The sequence below is a fragment of the Rhinoderma darwinii genome, chromosome 2 (assembly GCF_050947455.1).
Source record: "Rhinoderma darwinii isolate aRhiDar2 chromosome 2, aRhiDar2.hap1, whole genome shotgun sequence".
Classification (NCBI taxonomy): domain Eukaryota; kingdom Metazoa; phylum Chordata; class Amphibia; order Anura; family Rhinodermatidae; genus Rhinoderma; species Rhinoderma darwinii.
In genome coordinates, this window is record NC_134688.1 from 257,928,970 (window position 1) to 257,938,154 (window position 9,185).

The window sequence follows — 9,185 nt, forward strand, 5'->3', positions numbered from 1 at the left end:
CACCAAAATTTTGCGAAAAATTGCAAAAATTAGCATTTTCTCTAAATTTATATGTATCGGCTTGTAAGACAGATAGTAATACCACACAAAATTGTTGCTAATTAACATCAACCATATGTCTACTTTAGATTGGCATCGTTTTTTGAACATCCTTTAATTTTTCTATGACATCACAAGGCTTAGAACTTTAGCAGCAATTTCTCACATTTTCAAGAAAATTTCAAAAGGCTATTTTTACAGGGGCCAGTTCAGTTGTAAAGTGGATTTTAGGGCCTTATATATTAGAAACCCTCGATAAGTCACCCCATTTTAAAAACTTCACCCCTCAAAGTATTCAAAACAGCAGTTAGAAAGTTTCTTAACCCTTTAGATGTTTCACAGGAATTAAGGCAAAGTAGATGTGAAATGTTCAAATTTCTTTTTTTTTTTTACAATTTTCAATTTTCTTTTTTAACACAGAAAGTTTACCAGAGAAATGCAACTCAATATCTATTGCCCAGATTCTGCAGTTTTTAGAAATACCCCACATGTGGCCCTAGTGCACTTATTGACTAAAGCACCGGCCTCAGAAACAAACGAACACCTAGAGGATTTTGGGGCCTCCTTTTTATTAGAAAATATTTTAGGCTCCATGTCGGGTTTGAAAGGCTCTTGCGGCACCAAAACAGTGGTAATCCCCCAAAAGTGACACCAAATTCGAAACTATACCCCTTGAGGAAATTATCTAGGGGTATAGTGAGCATTTTGACCCCGCTGGTTTTTGCAGAAATTATTGGAAGTAGGCCGTGAAAATGAAAATCTACATTCTTTCAAAGAAAATGTAGGTTTAGCTAATTTTTTCTAATTTCCAAAAGGACTAAAAGGAGAAAATGCACCGCTACTTTTGTAAAGCAATTTCTCCGAGTAAAACAATACCCCGCATGTGGTCATAAACGGCTGTTTGGACACACGGCGGAGCTTAGAAGGGAAAGAGCGCCATTTGGCTTTTGGAGCTCAAATTTAGCAGTAATGGTTTGCGGAGACCACGTCGCATTTGCAAAGCCCCTAAGGGACCAAAACAGTGAAAACACAAACAAAGTGCCTCCATTTAGGAAACTACACCCCTTGAAGAATCCATCTAGGGGTGTAGTGAGCATTTTGAAACCACAGGGGTTTCATAGATTTTATTAGAATTGGGCAGTGAAGATAAAAAAATCCTTTTTTTCCAATAAGACGTAGCTTTAGATCAACATTTTTCATTTTCTCAACAAATAAAGGAATAAAAGAACCCCAACATTTGTAAAGCAACTTCTCTGGAGTACGGCAATACCCCATTTGTGGTCATAAACTGCTGTTTGGGCATACGGCAAGGATCAGAAGAGAAGGAGTGCCGTTTGGCTTTTGGAGCACAGATTTTGCTGGATTGGTTTAGGCTGGGTTCACACGTGGCGGAATTTCACTTAAATTCCGCTGCGGACACTCCGCAGCGCTAATCCGCAGCGGAGCCGTTTGTCCATTGACTTCCACTTTAATTTAGCAGTGTTCGTTTAGACGAGGTGTAAAATTCCGCTGCGGAGCATAGGCTGCGGAGCGGAATTTGGTGTCCGCAGCATGCTCTGTCTGTTGCGGAGCAGTGGCGGACTCATGGCGGAATTTCTCCATTGACTTCAATGGAGATTCTAATTTCCGCAATGAAGTCCGCAGCTGTCATGCACATGTTATGTGTGCTGCGGATCCGTCTTGCTTTTTTAACTTGACATTTCTTCATTCTGGCTGGACCTATGTATTTCTAGGTCTACAGCCAGACTGAGGAAGTCAATGGGGCTCCCGTAATGACGGGAGCGTTGCTAGGAGACGTCAGTAAATAGTCACTGTCCAGGGTGCTGAAAGAGTTAAGCGATCGGCAGTAACTGTTTCTGCACCCGGGACAGTGACTACCGATCCCAATATACATGTATCTGTAAAAAAAAAATGAAGTTCATACTTACCGAGAACTCCCTACTTCTGTCTCCAGTCCGGCCTCCCAGGATTACGTTTCAGTCTAAGTGACGGCTGCAGCCAATCACAGGCTAATAACAGGCTGCAGCGGTCACATGGACTGCCGCGTCATCCTGGGAGATCGGGCTGGATGCCGAAGGAGGGACGCGTCACCAAGACAACGGCCGGTAAGTATGAATTTCTTTGACTTTCACAAGGGAAAGTGCTGTCCCTTCTCTCTATCCTGCACTGATAGGGAGAAGGGAAGTACTTTTACCGCAGTCCGCAGCAGCTAGTCCGCATCAATTTACTGCACATTTTGTGCAGATCCGCAGCAGAATCTGCAACGCAGATTCTGTGCGGCATTGATGCGGACAGTTGCGGAGGAAATCCGCCACGTGTGGTCATGCCCTTATTGACACCATGTCACATTTGCAAAGCTCCTAAGGTACCAGTACAGTGGAAACTCCCCAAAAGTGACTCGATTCACGAAACTACACCCCTTGAGGAATCCATCTAGGGGTGTAGTGAGCATTTTGACCCCACAGGTGTTTCATAGATTTTATTAGAATTGGGCAGTGAAAATAAAAAAAATCCTTTTTCTTCAATAAGACGTAGTTTTAGCTGAAAATGTTTCATATTCTCAACAAATAAATGAAAAAGAGCACCCCAACACTTGTAAAGCAACTTCTCCTGTGTACGGCAATACCACATATGTGGTCATAAACTGCTGTTTAGGCACAGAGTAGGGCTCAGAAGGGAAGGAGCGCCATTTGGCTTTTGGAGTACAGATTTTGCTGGATTGGTTTCTGGTCGCTATGTCGCATTTGCAAAGTCCCTGTGGGACCAAAACAGTGGATCCCCCCCAGAAGTGACCCCATTTTGGAAACTACACCCCTCAAGGTATTCACCTAGGGGTGTAGTGAGCATATTAACCCCACAGGTGATTGGAAGAAATTGGTGTGCACTCGATGTTGCAGAGTGAAAATGGTTTTTCAATAGATATGCCAATATGTGGCGCCCAGCTTGTGCCACTGGAGACACACACCCCAAAAATTGTTAAAAGGGTTCTCCCGGGTATGGTGATGCCATATATGTGGAAGTAAACTGCTGTTTGGGCACACTGTAGGGTTCAGAAGGGAGGTAGCGCCATTTGGCTTTTGGAGCGTGGATTTTGCTTGTAGTAGTTTTGTTTGGAGTCTTACTGGTGTTTTAGTTTATAATGTGGGGGTACATGTAAGGCGGGCGGAGTATATAAGGGGCATAGTCAGGTGGTATAGTGGGGTAAAAAAAAACAATAAAATAATCCATAGATGTGTGTTACGCTGTGACACAATCCTTTCTGCACAGGCCGGTGTCGCACTAATAAATGGTCTTTACTTATTCCCCTTTTGGTCCACACTCTGCACCTTTGCAGTTTGGGGAATTTTGCTGGGAAGTGTTGTCCTGGTATAATACGGGCACCCTCACTTCCAGCAGATATGATTGGCCCTCCCCTTCCTGGTTCCCTAATTTTAGGGGCCTTGATAAATCGCCACTTGAAACAGAAGAAACGTTCCCCTCGGGCCGGCACAACTGCATATTTTTATTTCCTGGCTTATTGGTGCCTTGACTCATTTTATTTTTTCATAGACGTAGTGGTATAAGGGCTGTTTTTTTTTTGTGTGACGAGCTGTAGTTTTTATTGGTTCCATTTTGGGGTACATGCGACTTTTTGATCACTTGTTATCCTTTTTTTTTTGGGAGGCAAGGTGACCAAAAAACAGCAATTCTGGCATATTTTTTTAGTTCTTTTTATACAGCGTTCACCATGCATTATAAATTACACTTTACCTTTATTCTGCGGGTCAGTCCAATTCCGGTGATACCTAATTTATAGCACTTTTTATGTTTTACAACTTTTTGCACAATAAAATAACTTTTGTAAAGAGAATGGATTTTTTTCTGTCGCCATGTTGTGAGAGCCATAACGGTTTTCAATTTTTCGTCGATGGAGCTGTATGAGGGCTTGTTTTTAGTGAGACGAGTTATAGTTTTTATAGGTACCATTTTTAGGTACATGCGACTTTTTGATCACTTTTTATTTCAATTTTTTGAAGACAGTGACCAAAAAACAGTAATTATGTCAGAATTTTTTAGTTATTTTTTTACGGCGTTCACTGCGCTGGATAAATAACATAATATTTTTATAGTTCAGGTCGTTACGGTCGCAGCGATACCAAATATGTATGTCTTTATTATTTTTTTCAATAATAAATGACTTGATAAGGGAAAAAGGGCGATTGTGTTTTGTGTTATTATTTGAAACTTTTATTGTATTTTTTACAACTGTATTTTTACTTTTTTTACACTTTTTTTTACACTTTTCTTTAGTCCCACTAGGGGACTTGAAGGTCCAACTGTTTGTTTGATGTTCTAATACATTGCACTACCTATGTAGTGCAATGTATTAGAACTGTCATTTGTTCACTGACAGCAAGCCGATCAGACTCCGCCTCCGGGCGGGGCCTAATCGGCTAACGTAATAGGAGATAGGAAGCCATTGTTAGGCATCCTGTTGCCATAGTAGCAGTCGCCAGCCTTGCCATCGCATTGGCAAGGCTGCCGATTGCATACAAACCACTTTGATGCAGCGATTGCATTGAATCGCTGCATTGAAGGGGTTAATGGCAGGAATCGGAGCTAGCTCTGGTTCCTGCCGATAGATCGGGGTGTTTGCTGTAACATACAGCGGACACCCACTGCTGATGACGCCGGCTCAGCTTGCCGATGGTACCGGAAGCCTCCTGGGCCCCGCCGACGACGGGGCATAGGAGGATTCCATTACTGGCAGACCGGGAGGTAAGTATTAGCCCTCCGATCGCCTTTGCAGCCACCGGCAACCCAGCGATCACGTTGCTGGGGTGCCGATGGCTATAAACACCTCACATGCTGCGATCTCTATTGAACGCAGCATGTTAGGGGTTAATCGGCTGGATCGGATGCTAGCTCCAGTCCTGGCCGATACCTCAGGGTGCCAGCTGTAACATACAGCTGTCACCCGGTGGTGATGTCGCTGGCTCAGCTCCTGAGCCAGCTTCATCTCCATCACGTACAGTTACGTGGAGATGCGGGAAAAGGCCATCTCCCATGACGTAACTGTACGTGAAATGGCGGGAAGGGGTTAATAATTGAGGTTTTGGCAATGAAGATAAGAACCTCTGAGAATATAGTGTTTTTGAAATGGGTAATATGGTCGAAAAAATCTCGTTATACGCAGACTATGTTCTTCTGTTTATAGGGGATGCATATTCAGTCGACCATGTAATTCGGTTATACCAAGAGTTTGGTGTGCGGGCTAGCCTTCAAATTAATTGTCAAAAATCTAGTTTGTTAAATATCTCAGCTGAGGTGAACCCCGATCAGATATCCTCCTTGAACTTTGTTAAGGTGTTTGAATAATTAGGCATTCAAATTTCTAGTGACCCCGTGACTACATTACACTGAATATAATTCTTTTGTTTGCATTTTGAGGGGGAAAGTTAAAGCATGGAATAAGTTACCATTGACCAGAGCTGCAAAAATTGCACTGATCAAAATGGTTTTTTTCACCTAAAATATAAAAAAAATTCTCCAACTCAAATGTGGTTACCGGGAAAATGTTTTAAAACTCTAGCACTGGCCTAGTGCTGTCTCTCAAAACCATCCTCCCTCACTAGAGCTGATGATCATGGGACAAAGGGATCGCAGCATTATGGGTTAAACGGCTGGAATCAGAATTTTCTACCATCCTCAATGTTTAACCCTTGCAGTATCACAAGAGGGGCCTCCCTTTGCCGCCAGATCTGCAGTCCCGCCGATGGCGCCTAGGGGGTTAAGTTGCAAACACAGCAGAGCTGCTATTTAGCAATGGAATGAAAATCACTGTGATCACTGCAATTCTTCTGTGTCAATGACAGACATAGTGACAGCTAAAGTATATCTTAGCTTTCTATATCCTTGCTAGTGTTACCAAGTCGAAAGAATATCCTAGAGTTACCAAAAGCCAAACCTGATTTTTCACATTTTGAGTATCTCCCAGTATTTGTGGTGCATGTGATAATACTGAAGGACATACATTTCAACGGCAATCAATATTTTACTAAAAACTAGCTGCATTCAAACTGTCAATTCAAACTGAGGCTTATTGAATCTAGCAATACTCAACTTTTTATTGCCTGTCCTAAGGATTAGGCCGATAATCAGACCATGTACAGCCAAATTTAGCACGTCTGCAGGTGACAACATATAAATAATCCTTTCCTTTTTGCCTGCAATGGTGTAGAGGTATTCAGAGGATGGGGAGATGTCTCACTGCCATTTCTTGTTTGCATCAGAAATGAGCTTTAGGTACACTGGATATTTGTACTAGAAAAGGTCAATATACAATACTGTGCAAAAGTTTTAGGCAGTTGTAGAAAAATGCTGCAAAGTAAGAATGCTTTCAAAAATAGAAGTGTTAATAGTTTTTTCTTATCAATTAACAAAATAAAAAAGTGATTGAACAGAAGAGAAATCTAAAACAAATCAATATGTGACCACCCTTTGCCTTCAAAACAGCTTCAATTCTTCTTGGTACACTTGCACAAAGTCATGGATTTTGTAAGATTATAGGCAGATGTATGATTAAGCAATTATACCAAACAGGTGATAATGCTCATCTTTTTCATATATAGGTTGAAACACAGTCATTAACTGTAATAGAATCAGCTGTGTAGGAGGCTTAAAACTGGGTGAGGAACAGCCAAACTCTACTACAAAGATGATGTTGTGGAAGACAATTTCATGTCACAGTTCCACCGTAGCAAGACTGAGAATAGCAACAAGACACAAGGTACTTATACTTTATCAGCAAGGTCTCTTCCAGATAAATATTTAAACGCCTACTGGAGTTTCAAGATGTGCTGTTCAAACACTTATGAAGAAGTACAAAGAAACGGGCAATGTTGCGGGCGCAATGTTCAGCCAAGGAAACATGGCAGCAGATCAAAGACACAGCATGCTTACTTCCCTTTGAAATCGGAAGATGTCTAGCAGTGCCATCAGCTCAGAACTGGCAGAAATCCGTGGGACCCTGGTACACCCATCTACTATTTGGAAAAGTCTGCCCAGAAACTGTATTCATGGAAGAATTGTGGCCAAAAATCCATACCCTCGACGTGGAAACAAGGCCAAGCAACTCAACTATGCACAGAAACATAGGAACTGGGGTGCAGAAAAATGGCAGCAGCTGCTCTGGACTGATGAGTTAAAATTTGAAATATTTGGCTGCAACTTAAGGCAGTTTGTTTTCCGAAGGGCTGGGGAGTGGTACTAATAATGAGAATAATGAGTGTCTGAAGGCAACAGTGAAGCATGGTGGAGGTTCCTAGCAAGTTTGGGGCTACATTTGAGCAAATGGAGTTGGAGATTTGGTCAGGATAAATGTCCTCAATGCTGAGAAATACATGCAGATACTTATCTATCATGCAATACCATCAGGGAGGCATCTGATTGGCTCCAAATTTATTCTGCAGCAGGACAACGATCCCAAACATACAGCTAATGTTTTTAAGAACTATCTTCAGCACAAGGAAGAACAAAGAGCCCTGGAAGTGATGATATTGCCCCCCTGATCTCAACATCATCAAGTCTGTCTGAGATTACATAAAGAGGCAGAAGGATTTGAGAAAGTCTACAACCACAGAAGATCTGTGGTTAGTTCTCCAAGATGTTTGGAACAACCTCCCTGCCAAGCTACTTCAAAAACGGTGTGCAAGTGTTGCTAGAAGAATTAATGCTGTTTTGAAAGCAAAGGGTGGTCACTCCAAATATTGATTTGATTTATATTGATTGATTTGATCCACCTGTAATCGATCACATCTGTGTTATAAACTTAGATGTGATCGGTAACAGCTTGATCCTGCGTGTCAGAGGCATGCAGGACCTGGCTGACACGGAACCCGTCAGTGCCGCTGACCTGACGGATACAGGTTTCAGCACTAGATACAGATGCTCTGTATAAAGGATACAAAGCAGCTGTATCTCAAAAGAATAAAAATATTTTTTAATAAAAATTAATTAGAAAGTTGCACCAAACACACTGATACACATTTTCAAAAAAATAAATATGTTTTCAAATGTGTACATAGCCTTTAATAAATGAATTAGCACCAAATGTAGAACCTATTCAGGTTAAAAAAGGAAAATTATGTTTAAGGGTGGACATTCGCTAATTATAGATCACATGTAGCAGTGATCTAATAGCTGCTGGACATTAAAGCATAGTTATTAGTGATATGTACATTTAGGGTATGTGCACACGGCTTATTTTCGGCCATTTTTCGAGCCGTAAACGCCAGAAAAAACGGCCGACAAATGGGACGCAGGATGCCTCCAAACATCTGTCTATTGATTTCAATGGGAAAAACGGCGTTCTATTCCGACAGGCCGTTATTTTTACGTGACCATTTTGAAAAAATGGCCGCATAAAAAAACGGCCGCGAAAAAGAAGTGCCTGTCACTTCTTCAGACCTTTTTGGAGCCGTTTTTCATTGACTCTATAGAAAAACAACTAAAAAAACATCCGTAAAAGACGCAGCGAAAAACGCGAGTTGCTAAAAATTGTCTGAAAATCAGGAGCTGTTTTCCCTTGAAAACAGCTCCGTATTTTCAAACGTTTTTTAGTAAGCGTGTGCACATACCCTAAGGGCCTATTCACATCACTGTTCGCTTTCCGTTCCGGGGTTCCGTCGGAGGTTTCCATCGGGTGAACCCCACAAAGGAAAGTGAAACCACAGCTTCAGTTTCAGTCACCATTGATATCAATGGTGACGGAAACATCGCTAATAGTTTCCGTTCGTTACCATTCCGGCAGGTTTCCGGTTTTCAGACGGAATCAATAGTGCAGTCGACTCCGCTATTGATTCCGTCCTTAAAACGGAAACCTGCCGGAATGGTGACAAACGGAAACCATTAGCGATGTTTCCGTCACCATTGATATCAATGGTGACTGAAACGGAAGCTGTGGGTTTCACTTTCACTTTCCGTTGCGGGGTTCACCCGACGGAAACCTCAGACGAAACCCCGGAACGGAAAGCGAACGGTGATGTGAACAGGCCCTAAGGGTGCGCTCAAATATGTCAGTTGCATCAGCATCAGTTTTTTTTGTCACTCAGTGATTACAACTGATGCAAAAACTGCTGAAAAATGTATCAGTTACCATCAGGCTT